The 17500-nt window shown below is 37.5% G+C and overlaps 1 protein-coding gene across 3 annotated transcripts in view; it reads right to left on the bottom strand.

Annotated features, from left to right (window-relative positions):
- Window positions 1-17500, bottom strand: part of LOC135205791 (phosphatidylcholine:ceramide cholinephosphotransferase 1-like) — a 384192-nt gene that overhangs the window by 258690 nt on the left and 108002 nt on the right. The gene's annotated exons all lie outside the window — the stretch shown is intronic.

The following is a 17500-nucleotide window of genomic DNA, read 5'->3' as shown; positions in this document are numbered from 1 at the left end:
AATTGACAGGGGCCCCTGCTCTCTGTTTTTGGTATATAAAGGCCTGTCAACTTCTATTATGTTCAGTTGAACTTGAAAATGTAGAATAGATATATATATATATAGATTATTCTATATATATATATATTATACATAATATATATTATATATATACACACACACACACACACACACACACACACAATTATATATATATATATATATATATATATATATATATATATATATAGTATATATATACATATATATATATTATATATATATATATATTATTATAATGTAATATTATATTATATATATATATGATCTATGAACTTATATATATATATATATATATATATATATTATATATATATATATTATAATATGTATATAAGAATATATATATATATATATATATATATATACTTAGATACTATGTATTATATATATATATATATATATATATATATATATATATATAATATATATTATAATATATACATATACACACACACACACTACACATATATGATATATATATATATATATATATAGATATATATATATTAATATAATATATATTATTATATATATATATATATATATAGTATATATATATGTGCTTAAAAACACCGTTAAGGTGGCTAAAGCAGAGAAATCTAATGTAGTGGGTATAATAAATAAAGTGACTATATAAGTAAATAATGACAATTGCTTAAATGATACTGATACTTATACGAAACTGAGGTCCTGACCCTACACAGACAGTGAACTCCATTTTAATATAACAATAAATCCATTTGAAGGGCTTGACCATTTATTAAACATTACCTGCAATGCGCTCCTACCTTATATGTATGGTTTCGTCAAGACACATAAAATCATAACCTATCAGAACCAATCATTAGTTCAGTGGGCTCAGTTACGGTGTATTTGAATCGAAATGACTTGTAAAATTCTTACTCCTTTGGTAGGAAACATTTCGAACACGAATGTTAAAACAATGTTGATTTTATAAACAAAATTGAATAGTTTTAAATTTGAATTTTTGATTTTAATATGTTAGTGTTTGATTTTTTGTCCTCTTTTTATTACCAAAGTGCCTGTAGATGAACTTACTTGGAAATATTTGGGAGGAGGATTAGAACGTCCATGACATTCCCTAAGTGTGGCAAACCTCATTAGTCCATAAGGTTATGTATCAAAGATAGTAAATTTGTTTTGATGGGGAATTTTTTGTACAAAAGTTTGCATGGCTATGGTATCCTTATCTCCTGTCCTTACATATTTTACATGGAATTTTTGAGACAAAACTCTTACCAAGAATTTGCCAAAAAGTATTTGGTTTAGATAAGGTGGATGATATCTTCTGTATTTGGCCAGTTTCACGAAAATCTCCAGGAGTTCTTAATATCTTAATAAATTTTGTCCCTTCAATAAAATTTACTGTAGAGGAAGAAATGAATTGTAATTGGAATTTTCTTGGATGTAACTGTCCATAGAAATGATAGAAATTTCACCTTTTCAGTCTTCCGAAAATCAACTATATATATATATATATATACTATATATATATATATATATATATATATATTATATATATAAATAGTATAATAGATTTATATATATATATATATATATATATTATATATATATATAGTTATATATATATAGGATAAAGAGAATCAAGGCAGGACACGAAGAATTCACATTAATGCTTTAATCCCTGAAGATTTGGCGATGTTGTCACGAAACGTAGGATTAAAGCATATGTGAATCTCTTCGTGTTTCCTGGCCCTTGATCTTCTTTATCCTATATTTATATATAATATATATATATATATATATATATATATATAATATAGATATATATAATATACACACATATATTATATATATATTATATATATATATATATATACACACATATATATATATATATTAATATATCATTATATATATATATATATATATATATGTATGTATGTATGTATGATGTATGTATGTATGGTATGTATGTATGTATATATATTATATAGCTATAGTATATATATTATATATTATATATTATATATATCATCCGTCTATAATTTTCCAACTAATTTAACATAACTAAATTTCACTTTCCTACGATGTTCAATAAACTCCTCCACAAACTCAATTCTCAGTGGACGCAAGGACCCACTTACTGGGTCCTGAGTGGCCGTAGCCTGCCATGTTGCCGCTTAACGTCTCGTGAAACTGAAGTCAATCTTCAGATCATGCCATGACGTGTGAGGTTTCGGGCCACCTGAACTAAATCAATGGTTGGTCGGAGAGGCCGACGGCTCCGCCCACTTTTGGGTCGGACGATAACTCCATATAGAGTGAAATTTAATTACTTCCCGATTCGATGACCGGATCCGGCGATCGTAACGTCTATGGGCCCTTTGACTCCAGCCACCTCCCACATTACAATTTCCATATCCTTGTAAAAACACCATCAAAACAGCTTTTTTTTTCGTCTTTCTCACTGTAAGTGTTATCACAAACTACGAGAAATTGCCTTGTAAGCCAAAACATTTGAACAGTTTGAATTAGCGTGGAAACAGTTTGCACTTGGCATCTTCCTCTAGTAACTTTTTTTTCTAGATTTTGCCCAAGTGTCCAACAATTTCGTCAAATTAAAGTCCGTGGCTTATGGTTTACCTCGTCCTCTAATACGAATTTTTCCTATGAAAATATGGATTTAGCCCAAATCGTTTCAAATCAAAGATTAAGTTTCCTCAATGTTTATCTTCAGAAAATAATAGTAGCTGCCAATCTTAATGCATTAAGACTTTGGCGAATATGGGTTACACGGAGCGTACATAGCTTAAGTAATCCTCACAAAAGATCGAGATTTAGCTTTGAATTGCAATGCTTTGATTAACAAAGATGTTTTGACACCAAGTCGATCATGTTTATTAATTTTTTTGGAGTCCGGATAAAATGAAATGATGTCAAAGTATCGACATAACTGGTAGAAATGATGCAAGAAGGGAGATTGAAATGTCTTTTAGTACCAACTCAAAGGACGGCTTTCATAGTGTCAGCTTGGGCTCCTGGGTAGCACCAGAGCCAATGTAGACCTAGACCTATACCTATAGTTAAATTTTTGTGGAAGACCAAGCACCACGTACATATAAATATTATATAATATATATATATATATATATATATATAAATATATATATATATATATATATTATATGTGTGTGTGTTGTGTGGGTTGTGTGGTGTATTTGTATATATCTAAGTATATATATTGTGACGTTTATAGATCGTTCGTCGACCCAAATATCACTAAATAATTGATTTGGAAACGGCAGCCATTCTTTAGATATCAGCTGATTTGTGTTAGTAAACTCGGGAAACCTAAAACCCGCCAGCTAGAGAAGAGAGTTCGCCCGTTTGGGGAAAAGATCTTTTATCGCTGTAGGGACGTTCTCAAAAAGGGAAGGATGAAGGCAGATTGGTATTCTTAGACCTAGATCCTTAAGCTCCGTTCCCTGTGACCCCCATCTGGCCTGGCTGTATGCTTGTTTTTCCAGGATTTGCCTGATCGTGGGGGGTTTTAAGCTGAACTTCCAACCCCCAAGCAACCACCTGAATTCTGTCTCAGTCGGCTGCAGACGTATCTCGATAGAGGGTCCAATTCCTGCCTTCCTGTTAGGCCTATCAAGGGTTGTGATGGCGCGGCCGATGACCCAGGCCTCAGACAAGGGGGGCCCATGCTTTTCTACAAAGAGCCCACTGAACACGACATCCAGGTACGTCTTGTGGAACAGCATATTGCCAGTCTCATCCCTTATTCACCTATTATCAATTTTGATCCTCATTCTCCCAATTCAATTTCCAGCAGGCAAAAGGAATCAATCCCTTTGTTCACCTCTCACTGCCTCATGGCCGCATGCTTCCCCTTGTGTGTCGTTCCCAGACCAATGGAGTCATTGCATAACTTCATTGAAACCTTCAAAGTTCCTTCTCCCAAGTTATTAGAGAATTAATTAATCCAAAGCAAGAGTCATTTTTTTCTTTATCTCGTTGATCTGGGATTCTTTTCCAGATTCCATGATTCACGTGCGTCTCTCTGCCCGCAAGTGTCCATTACCCCAAGTGAATAAAATCAGCTTGAATTGAATGAGAGATTATAAGCCCCAACGTGGGGGCCAATATCATTTACCATTTCTCCAGTCCAGCACGGCCTTTTTTGTAAATAAATAGCTGTAAAGCTAACGAGCTGAGTTTTCTGGCGACCTTCCCTCTAAGAATTAATAATCCTATCAGTTTACGGTAAGTTAAAGCAATTCCTCTTGAAATCCCTCATATTTCCGTTTACGTATCTAGCCTCTCTCAAGGCAGCTTATATACTAAAAATATACATGAGGGAGCCCCCAACCAATTAATAGGCCTTATTAGTTTAGGTTTAAGCAGGTTAACTGGTAATGCTTAGCTTTATTATAGTTTTCTTTAGGGAAGGTTGGTATGACATCCTGTATTTTAGCTTCCTTTAAAGGGGTCCAGCCCCCAGCCAGGTAGCTCAACATAGTACTCGTCTTAAACGCCTAGTATCTTGACACAATATATAATTTATATATATATAAATTATATATAGATATATTATTATATATATATATATATAATATATATATTATATAATAGAAAGGCAGAAAAATAAAGAGGAAAATTTAATTAATTACTATGTTGTGTTTGTATGGTGTTTTTACACAGCATGGAACCATTGGTTATTCAGCTAACGGGACTAACGGTTTACGTAACTTCCGAACAAGTCGAGAGTGAACTTCTGTCACCAGAAAATACACATCTCTGACCCCTCATGGAATGCCCGTTGACTCAAACTCGCGGCTACCGTGTGGTGGCAGGCTAAGACCCTACGACCGCGCCACTGTGTGTTCCTAAATTGAATAATTAGAAAGTCAAAATAAATTTTCATTTTTGTAAACCTCTGGGATATCAAAGAAGCATAACAACATTTACCATTCCAGTTTTCTGTAGCTATATAATCAAGATTGTAATAATATTACTAAAATTCACACAAAAATTATGCTTGTTTGTCAGCTGAAGTCTTTGAAAAAGCTGGACAAGAAACCATAGAGTGCCAAGAAGTACTTCTGAGTAATTAACAATCTTTGTTATTATTATTATTAACAGGTCAAATGGACAAGACAGGAAAGGGATTTTGTCTTGTGTGTGACATTTTATTCATTGAATAACAATGGTTACTATAACTAACGTCTTGACAGCAAAGACTATAAAATCCAATGAGAAGATATACACAACTCCGCTGAACTTGCTCGCCATGTTTCACTTAGTAGCCAGAGTTAATTTACCGAATTCAAGTGACCTGTTAATAATAATAATAATGATAATAATGATAATAATAACGATAGTATTTCTTGAAGGGAGTGCCCTAGGATTAGATTAGATTGTAAAATTTTTGGCACATAGCCAAGCGCCGGAGCCGAGGGGCCATTCAGCGCATATATATCTTTAAGAATAAAAGTCACTGTCGTACAAACAAACATACACGCAACCGATCTAACATACAAATCATTCATTCATAAAAACCAAACAAGAAACCTAAAACAATTAAAAGAAAATTACAATTCATAAAAAAGACCAATATTTTTTTTTAAATGTCATAATTTGCTCTGCCTGAGCACCTTCACCTAAAATATCGGCAAGAGACTTATTTGCCAGCAAACAAGCTCTACGATTGTTTTCAAAATGAGAGCACTCCACCAAAATATGCACCACAGTCAAATCCACATGACAAGTGGAACAGCGAGGAGCCTGCCTATCCGCTCCACTCATCATTAGATACCCGTGAGTATATTTAGTGTGGCCAATACGTAATCTAGCTAAAACTATCTCAGACCTTCTATCCATCCGGCTATGAGGCCAAGGATGAACAGAAGGCCTAATCGATTTCAATTTAAGATTATTATCTAAAGTAGACCAGTGGGCCTTGCCGAGGATGGGGGGCTTAGGGTTCAGCAGCTGGGCCCTGATGCCTGGTGGGAACTACTTTCTTGCTGGGCCTTGGTGCCCAGCTGTATATCCAACTAAATAAGTCAGCCCTTTTCCTTTTACTAAAACTTTTCTTCCTTCTGCTTCCTCCTTCTATAAGGCACGGATTTTATGTTGATGACTTGGATTGGTTTTGGACATGATTTGGACTTGTTCATTGGATTTGATGGAGGTGAGGATGGTTGGCATGCCCCCTCACCCGTAGAACTCGAGTACTACCTAACGTGGTCGAGCGAGGGGAAAGTTTAGATGTCAAACCCTTCTCTTAGTGCTGGGTCTGATCTCGACGGACATCATGACGCCTTAAGCACTGAGGGTGGGGTGTATATCTGGGTGGTACCCCTAGGGCAGCCCTGTCCTCTAAATGTGGCTCCATGGTGGGTGGGGGGCTACCTGGACGAATCATCAATTGTACGTCTTATGGAGACACTAAAACCTTCTGTTGACGACTTGGGCAAGGATAAGGACAAGGAAAATTTTGGTAATTTCCTCTATTGTGACTTTGGAGCCTTTTCAAATGAGCTCCTTGTTACAAACTTTTGTATGTAAAACCAGTCCCTTTAGACTGGAATTATGATACCTTATTTAATGAATTTTGTAAATTTGGAAACGTAAAAGAATTATGGAATAGACTTGGCAAAAATTATGGTTGTTTTGAATTTGGATATTTTTCTTTTTTCAACAACGAATCGGAAGCTCACAGAGCCTACAGAGAGTTTAGGTCAGACTCTATGAGTGTTGGACTTGTAGAAGGCGGAAGAGGTCCCTAGTCATCTTGAGATATATAGACCACCAACTGAAACTAAAGATTCAAGTAAAATAAGTAAAACAACCTCCAGATCACCAGACCCAGCTAAGTGGTTGATTATTACAACACATGGTGTGAGAGGCAACCTCTTCAAGGTGAAAAGGTTGGTAAGCCAGAAGATCGGCAATGTTGGGAGCCCAGAAGTAACTCGCTTTGGGCGTAATAGTTTTTTTAGTTCATGCCAAGACCAATGTTCAATCAGTAATGCTCCTAAATTTAAAGCTTAATCCCGAAGGTATGATAAAAGAGGTAAAACCTCACTATAATTTTAGTTAGCAAAGGGTGTCATCTTCAATGAAGATTTACATGAAATGGACGAAGAGGGATTTTGGAGATGTGTCCAGACGTGGTTTGGAAGGTTTTCAAGGTGCCCCGCTCGTCTATGATTATTTTAACATTTGTAAGTCCTTTTTTGCCATCTGATATTGTTCTTGACAATGAAATTATGAAAGTTCGTCCTTATAGACCGAGAGTGCTCCAGTGCTTTAAATGTTTTGGCTTTGGACACTCCTCAAATGTTTGCACCAGAAATAAACTTTGTGAATCGTCTGTGGCAAGCCTGAGCATGAGGATGTCTGAACCAGTAATTTGTGTGAACTGTAAGGGTGACCATCGAGCCCGAGATAAGAAATGCAGTGATTTAAAAAAGAACAAGAGGCATTACTTAAATCTACTGCTGAACAGATCAGTGTGGGACAGGCCAAGAAACTGTTGGGAAAGAAAACTTATTCAGATGCCTTGAAGGCACAACAGCCGGATATTGCTACTTGTTCTGGTGCCCCTTCTGGTGGTGCTCCCCGGGGGTCCCCTAATGGGGTTTCCCATGCCCTCTCTGGTGGGGCTCCCCGTGCCCCCCCTGTTGGGGCTCCCCGTGCCCCCCTTGGTGGGGTTTCCCACGCCCCCTCTGGTGGAGCTACCCACGGCCCCCCCTAGTGGGGGCTTCTCATGGCCCCTCTGGTGGGGCTCCTCATGGTTGTAGAGAGACTGGTCAAGCCAGGGGACCCTGTTGTTTCAAGGGTTCAAGCCAGGTCTCAAATTGTTGACGACTTCTCTCTATCAGGGACATTGCCTGACATCGAGCCCTCACCTGATCTTGACATTACAGTGCACCGTGGAGATGACGGTGAGGAGATAGAGGCCCTCTTTATTTGTCAGAAGAGATTTCCCTTTCCCCTCTTCGCCTCATTCACGATCACTCAGCAATCGTAGAAAAAACAAAAGTAAAACTGAAAGGGCAAGTGAAAGCCCATCTTCTAAAAGATCTGTAACACCTAGATCTAGGTCAAATAGTACTGGTAAAACTGATAAGATCTCTCTCACCAGGACACAGATTCCTAAATTAGTAGGGAATTTTAAGATCCCTTCCTCTAAATAATGGCTCTCATGCAGTGGAACATCCGTGGCTTTATACCAAATAGAGAGCAAGTTCGGGTTCTGTTTTAGGGATCATGATCTATCTGCAATGTGTCTTCAGGAGACAAAGTTGGGAGAACACTCCCAACTTGGGTTTTAATTATTCATTCCTTAGGTCTCCACCCTGATAGGTGTACGTGCTCAGGGAGGCACAGGCATCATAGTCCGCAAGTTTGTTAATCATAGGGTTGTTCAATTGAACACTGTGTTGCAGGCTTGTGCAGTTCAAATTTTTAATTATAAATGGATCACTATTTGTTCTTTATACTTAGATCCATCATTAGAAAAGTAGATTGCAGGATGCGCAGGGTAATCCTCGTCAGCTAGAATTAAACGATCTACAGACATTGTTAGACCAGCTTCCTAAACCCTTCATTTTGATGGGGGATTTTAATGCCAAGCACACCCTCTGGGGAGAGCCAAACTGCGACCGGTATGGTTTAATAATAGAACAGCTGCTTGACTTAAATGACATCACTTTAATGAATGATGGTTCCCCTACAAGACATGATGTTTTTCATAATACTGACTCAGCCATTGACCTCACTATCTGCTCTTTGTCTTTGAGGTTAGATTACACCAGTGGGTAGTAGACCAGAATGATCATGGCAGTGATCATTGGCCCATTCACTTAAAGTTTATGAAAAATATTCCATCTCCATGTTTACCAAAATGGAAAGTAGGGGAGGCTGACTGGGGATTATTCAAAAAATCTACTGAAGTTGATCAAGATATAAAAGATTTTCAGAGCCCAACATCCGCTTATGAGTATTTAATCAGTATATTGCTGTGTGGTGCCATGCTGTCTATCCTCGAACTTCTGGTAAGCCTCGGCGTCCTCTAGTACCTTGGTGGAGCGATTCATGCGCCTTGAGCCGAAAGATAACTAGAACTTGCTACAAGAGATATCGTAAATTTTCCTTGCTTGGTCAATAAAATTATCTATAAAAGAGCCTTCTCTTGGCTAAGCAAAAGAAAACATTTAAGCAGGCAAAGAGGGAATCGTTTATCAGATATATAAGTAAATTAAAATATGATTCCCCTATGTCGTTTGTCTGTTTTCTCACCTCCCTTGCCTATATTGAAATTGATGGCTTCCTCATATCTGATTCTGGAGAAGTTGCAGAAACCTTTGGTAGGCATTTCTCTAATATATCTAGTGCCCTACATTACTCTCCTGCATTCAGGAATATTAGGACGGTACCACGGTTGTTCCTGCTGTTAGTTTAAATTCAGTGTCGTATAATCTTCCTTTCACCATGAAAGAATTAGATCATGCAATCTCGTTATCTTCCCCAACATCTCCTGGGGAAGATGATATACTGGTACTCAATGATTTTTAATATGCCTAGAAGTACAAAACAATTTCTTTTAGACATTTTAAACAGTTTTGGCTTTCAGGAACTTCATCAGAGTCTTGGAAGATATTGATTATTGTACCTGTTTTAAAACCTTTTAAAGATTCCTTCCTTCCTAAGAACTATAGGCCAATTGCTCTAACTAGTTGTGTTAGCAAGATTTATGAGAGGATGGTCAATGCTCGACTTGTGTGGTATTTGGATTCAAAGAATCTTTTATCTAATCGGCAGTTTGGCTTTAGGAAAAATAGAAGTACTTCTGACCCTTTGATGTTCCTTACTCGGGAGATACAGAATGCTTTTGCTGTGCAAAACCAGACTGTTGCAGTGTTCTTTGACTTAGAAAAAGCCTACGACACTACTTGGCGAGGGGGTATCCTTTTGCAACTTGTAGAGTGGGGTGTTTGTGGGTAATTTGTTCTATTGTCTGAAAGATTTTTTGTCAGAACGTTACCTGAAAGTAAGAGTGGGCTCTTACATTTCTTTTGCTTACCCTCAAGAAGAAGGGTTACCTCAGGGAGCGTCCTTAGTCCAACTCTTTAATGTAGCTGTCAACGGCCTACTAGACAAGTTTCCTGTCGGGTGCATGGTCTGGCTTTTGCTGATGATTATGCAAAATCTGTAGCAAGTCTACAGCTGTCGAAGCTTGTCGAAAGATCCAGACTGCTATTAATGCTTCAACATTATGGGCCAGTGCTAAAGGGTTCAATTTTCACCAGAAAAAAACCAAAGCTATACGGTTTTGTCGATTAGAAGAGTGGAAGAGATCCCTACGCTGTTTTTAAACGATTCGATTTTACCTTATGAAGATAGCATTAAGTATCTAGGTGTTACATTTGATAAAAAATTAACTTTTACTCAACATGTTAATGAAGTTGTATGTAACGTGAAGCTTCGACTTAATATTCTTAAAGTTGTCTAATTTTAACTGGGGGGCAGATCGAATCACCCTTTTGAGGATGTACCAGGTTTTATGCCTAAGCAAAATTGATTATGGTTGCCAAGTTTATGGTTGTGCGTGCAAGACAACACTGCAGAAATTAGTGTTGTCCATAATATGGCTTTACGTATTTGTACGGGTGGGAGCCTATAGAACTTCACCAGTAGAAAGCCTATATATTGAGTCGGGTTTTCCCCCACTTTATCCGTAGGGAGGAATTAGGCTTGAGAGTCATATCAAGAATACTTACGTCAAAGCTAAACCCTAACTATAAGTACGTTAGAGAACCAACTGACAGAGCCCCAAATAGACCGAGACTGCCAAAGCCGCTTGAGGTCCGACTAGCAAGTTCTGCCAGGGAGGTGGGATTACTTCCCCCTGCAGTAGCTGAAATTTCGCCCTCAAAGTTTCCTCCTTGGAATAGACCATGCCTAGAAATCTGCCCAATTAGGGACAGCAGGAGCAACAGTTCTGGTAATCAGTTGAGGGCAAGTTTCTTGGACCATGCTTCCGAACATGGTGATTCTCATCATATATATACTGATGGCTCGAAGGGTTCTGATGGTGTTGGTTGCTCTGTAGTGACTAGTGGTAATATCATTAAAAAGAAGCTTCCTTCTAATTCTTCTGTTTTTACAGCTGAACTGCTGGCAGTTTTGACTGCTCTTAAATATATTTTTTATAGTTCTTGTACTAACAAGGTTTTTACCATTTTTACCGACTCTGAGTGTTTTATCTTCTCTTAAAAGCCTAGTCTCTTGCCACCCTTTAGTGCAAGAAGTTCAAGATTGGTTTTATCTTTTAATTAATAGAAGAGGATTTTCTGTTAGGTTTTGTTGGGCTCCGTCCCATGTTGGAATTGTTGGGAATGAGCGAGCCGACGTTGCTGCTAAGGCTGCAACAAGGCTTAGGCACATTTCCAACATGGGCGTCCCTGTATCTGATTTTAAAAGTACCATTCGATTTTATTGTAGAGTGCCCTAGGACTGCTCAACACACTGCTGCATATAATAGTTCCATAATTCTTATACAGTAAACCCTCTGGATTCGCAGGGGAGGTATAGCACAAACCCCATGCAAAAAGCTAAAATCCACGAATACTTAAGAAAAAAAACACACACATGAAATGCTTATGGCAGTCCCCGGCTTACGACGGGGGTTCCGTTCTTGAGACGCACTGTAAGCCGAAAATCGTCGTAAGCCAGAAAGTTGTCAAAAATCCTAAGAAAATCTTACTTTTAATGCTTTGGGTGTATGAAAAACTATGTATTGGGTGTATGAAAAACTATGTAAACTGCTTTTTTATTGCATTTTTCATTAAAAAAAACCCTTCAAATATTGATTATTTTGCATTTTTTTATCCATATTTCTTCCGTCAGATCGGCGCCATAACCATGGAAATAATTTCTGATGAATATAACTGAAAAGCGTCACAACCTCAGAACACCATAAGCCAAACCCGTCGTAAGCCGAGGACTGCCTGTACCTTAGTATTTTAATGGGTTTATAAAAAAAAAGTGCATTTATAGTTATGAAAAATATATGAAAATACAGTAATTACTTAATATTTCTCAGTGAAAAATACCTTGAATAGGTGAACTTCCTGTATCCATGAATTGCGGGCCTGCGAATCTAGAGGTTTACCGTATTGCCATTTGCTGTTTAATTATAAGCTACGAAGTTACTAAGACTTCACATTAACAAGGGTCACTTGACAATGAATGGAAAATAAATGATATTTACATACAATATGAAGGTTCGTTTGAATACAAAAATTAAATATATCCAAAAATTATATTGACACCATGTACTGTACAAAAAAATAAGAACATTGCATCTTAGAAGTAAACGGTAATTCACTACGTAGTATCACAAATTTGCAGCTAAAGACAATTCTATTCTTAAACCATGAACTAAAATGAGTCACAGTCACAAAGGAACAGTACTACTATCATGTGATCTCTGCACATGAAAGTGCCATGGAAACACCGTTACCTTCATTTTTTAAAATTTGACACTTTGGTAAGAAACTAATATACTGTACATACTTGATGGATATGGTGAATCGACTGTGTTAGTGTTTTGAACTGTGGCTGGTACTGTAGTGTACCCAAATGCTGGTGTAACTGATGCAGCAGGTGGAATTTGCTCTAAAATTTGTGTCATCTCATAGTGTGTAACAAGTGAAAAAATTTTGGTTTTGATATTTTGATAAGGGGAAAATTTCTTTACTGTAGCACCCATGGTATTAAAGAACAAATCAATGGGATCAGTAGACACTTTTTCCTTCTCATTATCTACTTAATATTTCATTAGCATGGCAGAAGCTGTCTGAGGTGGCGGCATGGATTTTCGTAATGAAGTACACACTGTTGTCTTGATTGCACATTTGCCTACTTGTCCTGAACAACATTCTCTCCAATAGATTGGCTGGTCTTCACCACTGCTACATTTGTGATTTTTGTTCTTTGGTTGTAATTCCATATCATCCTCCTCCTCATCTTCCACGTCCTCAGTATCCACACTTGCTCCATAAGTTGCTAGATTAGACACTGCCTCTCTCTCAAGCAAAGAAGGCATCACAAAGGACATTTCATCAGCATACTTGTATTTTGTTTTCTTGTTGCTTCCTGGCCACATTTTGTAGCAATCTTCCTTAAGTACATCTTTGATACTGGTCACGCAAGGAAACCATCGCAGCTTGCACTCACTCCCCTAGAGGAAGAAAATCTCATCATCAGGCTATTTATTAGGCTACTAAGAAGCTATCATTAGGTATTATTTCACTGAAAACTTCTTGCATAGAGAATTGCAAATTCTGATTAACAGTTATTGTATACCTATGTAGAGTACATATTGTTTATATAATATGCTAATGGGGATTATGCCAATAGTTTAACTGATAGTAATTTAAAGTCCATAGGTATTCAAAGACTTATAATAAAAAAATATGAATCAACATTGTATTCATTTCTATCCTATAGCACCATTCACTGAGTGAATGAAATTAACAAGGTAGCAGGCAACTTACATAAGGCAGTCCTGGAGGTGTGATGATAGCGAAACTGCCATTAACTGAAAACTACTGATTTATAGTGCCCATAATGCACTTATGGCGCCGATAACCGGTTATTGACGCCGCACCCGTGCCTCCCATGGCTCCTCTTTTAGGTATAGTTACAGACTCGGACCGTTATGGCCCCATAAATCCCTGATTTTATGGTGCTAGACAAGCCCCTAAAAAACTGGATCGCCAATAACCGAGTCCACCGATGACCGGGGACTGGCTGTAATCATTTTTGTAGGAAAAGTACTACATGTTATATAGTGGTTGTAATGTGGGAAAAATATTCCTTTAATTATTAGTGATTTATTTAGGAATTGATTAATCATCCTTCTCTAATATCTTTACACTACTGTTGTAAGAGTGATTGGAACTGTAAACATTTTCGTTTTTGTTGTGGAGGGTCGAGTGTGTGGCAGTGTGCCAGTCCCTTGTTTTGTTTTTCTTTCGCTTTGAGTATGGGAGTGCTGTCCTGAATCTTTCGTCTGCATTTTGGCAACACTATCAAAACATGTAGGATCACAAATGCTCTCGAAAGTGTGAGAAAGAAGTCGACCGGTCCACCTTTCACTTTGGCTATTTTGCCAAATTATTAACACAAATTATTATCTATCCCTTGCAAGGGATCTAGTCCAGCAGTTCTGGAGACTAGGTAAATTAACAAAGTCCAGGAGACTAGGCCTGGGAGACATTTGGCATGATTGTAATGAGTAATAAAGAAACGAACTGGGTACCAGGGATTTTCTTCAATACCATCGTACCTTACCACTAAAAATGGAAATCAGCACTTCAATTGCCTCCCAGTGGGAAGACCTCACCTGGACTCATCAGTAATAAGACCCATACACACAAGGAATATCATGTAATAGCAGGTAGGACAGGCCTACCCTAATTCCAAGGCAGCGTAAACGTCAGTAGTCTTTATACCCATCGTGTCAACTATGACAGTACCATTCTCTGACCCCTGTCTCCAAGCAAGAAGACTGACAACAGTGCATATGTATAGTAGTGGTGTTATTATTCTCGTATCTTAAAGTCTTGGTGGGGGAAAAATCTCCCGTGACAGTTTGTGCACTATTAATCTTTTTTTTTTTTAATATTCCCAGATTCCTAACTACCAGTGATAGCCTAAGGACTATCTCGCTGAGCTATCGCTTGGGACATTCGGCAGTTCATCATATCGTAAAGGAAGTGTGCACAGCTATCATCAAGAGACTGCAACCTTCAAGTTATACCACTGCCTACACAGGGCACTTGAAGCAAATAGCAACAGATTTTAAAAAGGATCTGTGAAGTTTCCCAAACTGTATAGGGTTCACAGGTGTTAAGCCAAATAGTGGTTCAGTTTTTTAATTACAAGCAAACTTTTTCAGTTGTGCTACTCGGTCTTGTTGATGCGCATTATTTGTAGTAGCTGAGAGAGGATCATTTAGTAGAAACAGTGATGGGGGAATTTTTTCTCATTCAAAGCTTGGAATGGATTTAGAAATGGGAGTTCTAAACATTCCACAGGCTAAAGTTGAGCTCACTGGAACAACTTATTAAGCACCCTATGTAAGGGTATGTGATGACTCATTCTCTTTAAAAAACGTACTTGATGAGATGCTCAAAAGACCGTATTTAATTACAGGCTGTCACATGCGAGAGGAGTTGCAGAGAATGCCTTCAGAATTTTAAATAAAAATTCCAGGTATACCACCATCTTCTCAAGTCCCTGCCAGATAAAGTAGACAATATTGTGTTTGCAATGTGTATTTTGCACAATTTCATGAAAGGCCAAAATGATTCAGACATTCTCACCATTAACTCTACACACATGGCAGACAGTTTAATTGGTATAGGTCGACAAGGACACAATGCCAATCAAAAAGAATTCATTGCGTGGGAGAAATTTAAACAGTTCTTTAGTAGCCCTTCTGGCTCAGTACCTTGGATGTAGCCTTGTCGAGCTCTCAGATACTGTCCTAAGTGCTTTTCTATACTAAAAAAGGAAAATAAAGTCTTGAGTTCACTATCTTACATAGCAGACTAATAAAACTGGCAGTGATACTACTTATATCTGAACCAGTTCTACTAGTTTCTCATCCATGTTTACAAAACTTTGTACTCCACCCTGCAGCCTTCACTCCTCTGAGCAGCCGTACTGACCGTGGCAGCAGGCAAAACCAGAAAGTCATTCACACTACCCAGCACCGTACAGCAACGCCGCATAAGAGCACCGTTACATCACAACAAAATATTTTTTCCAATAAAACATGTTGTGAAGTGACGGTGGATGCCGTGTGCTTGATGGCGATGTGACGTGATGGTATGAACAAGTCCGTTTGATTACAGCCTTTATTTGAGTATGCAGAATCGTGTTTGAAAGCAATAAAGCCCTTAGTCCGCTACTAGTGGTCGGTGGTCTTTTCTTGAACCGAAGAAAGAGCAGTCCTTTAGGCTCTTTGTTTAAATCCCGGGTTTTAATATTTTGGGGAGTGTGAAGGTATAAGTTTTGTATAGAAGCATACCTTTTTAATAAAAAAAATACACATTCATTTCAAGTAACTGTCGTTTTATAGGGCTTTTGGACCCAGGCACAGGGGTCCCCTCACGCCACTTCTGTTTCATTTTGGCTGAATTGAAGCGATTTTCTCCAAGGCTGCTCTTTGCTGCACAAGTATGAGAGCCTTGCTCCCTGAATGGAATCCAAGTTCTGGTGGTAGTAAGATCCAGAAAGGATTCCAGATCGGGTAAAAATATTTTGGGTTTTATGCAAGAAACCTTTAGCTTGATTGGCTGAGAGGATTTTTGTCTAGCTGCACCGTCCTTTTCACAATGTGGGAATTAGCTAACTTTAACAGTATATAAGATTCATCCCAATTAATATATGTAAATTTTTAAAATAAAATTGATTTGGATGCTTACCTGCTGTTAAAGTAGACCCCACCATACCTCCCCACAATTTAGTGGGCATATTAATGAAGTGTATATGCCCTAGCCGACAAGGGACTACTCAGCTAATCACAGCCCGGAAAAACGATGACGTAGGAATGACGTCATCTCCCTGCCTGCCAATCAATCAGAGGAGGACAAACGATCTTGAAAAAGTTGTGTTCAATGTGAGACTGAAACATCACAATTCAATTTTAAACTTCAATTCATGATACAAAAAATAATTGAATGAATTTTGTAACACTGAGACTAAATTTACTTACGGCATTTTTAGTCACATTTTAAACTAGTGAAATGTTTCATGGTCCACCTACTGTACTGAACCGTATTGCCACAGATTGCTCAAAGTTACGTGTATTTCGGAAAAGAAGTACATAGTAATGTGTGTATGATACCTGTTTTATTTTTGTTTGGAAGCTTGAACTTCTTCGTTCTTCGTATTTTTTGAGGCGAGATAATGTAGAAGTACTACTATACTATTCCGTATGTTTGATGTCTGTTAATTTCAACAACTTACCACTATTTTCATTCACCATGTTGTATGAGGTATGATAGCAACATCATTTGTAGGAAGTAGCACCTTTAGGAAAAACGCAGCATAGAATAATGTGTAATTTAACTCTAGACATTTCTCATTTTACTTGCTGGCACATGCACTCTTGTAAAGAGAAATCTGACTAAAGTTGACCAAAGTTACTTCGCCTGTTACTGACATTAATTCTTGTTGTAGCGAAATATTTCTTGTGATGTCTCATCATATCAATGTGTCCAAACAAAATCAAATTGAATACAATGGAGATTTTTTTGTATAAGATTATCTTACTTGTACAATAACATGAAAATGATTGCACGGTGCATGAACACAAAAAGTTTTTGACCCCCCCTTTTTTTTTTTGTTTACTTCATTGAAGTTCCTTTTAACATAGAAA

This window comes from Macrobrachium nipponense, chromosome 24, assembly GCF_015104395.2.
Source record: "Macrobrachium nipponense isolate FS-2020 chromosome 24, ASM1510439v2, whole genome shotgun sequence".
NCBI lineage: Eukaryota > Metazoa > Arthropoda > Malacostraca > Decapoda > Palaemonidae > Macrobrachium > Macrobrachium nipponense.
This window is presented reverse-complemented; position numbering and strand designations above follow the sequence as displayed.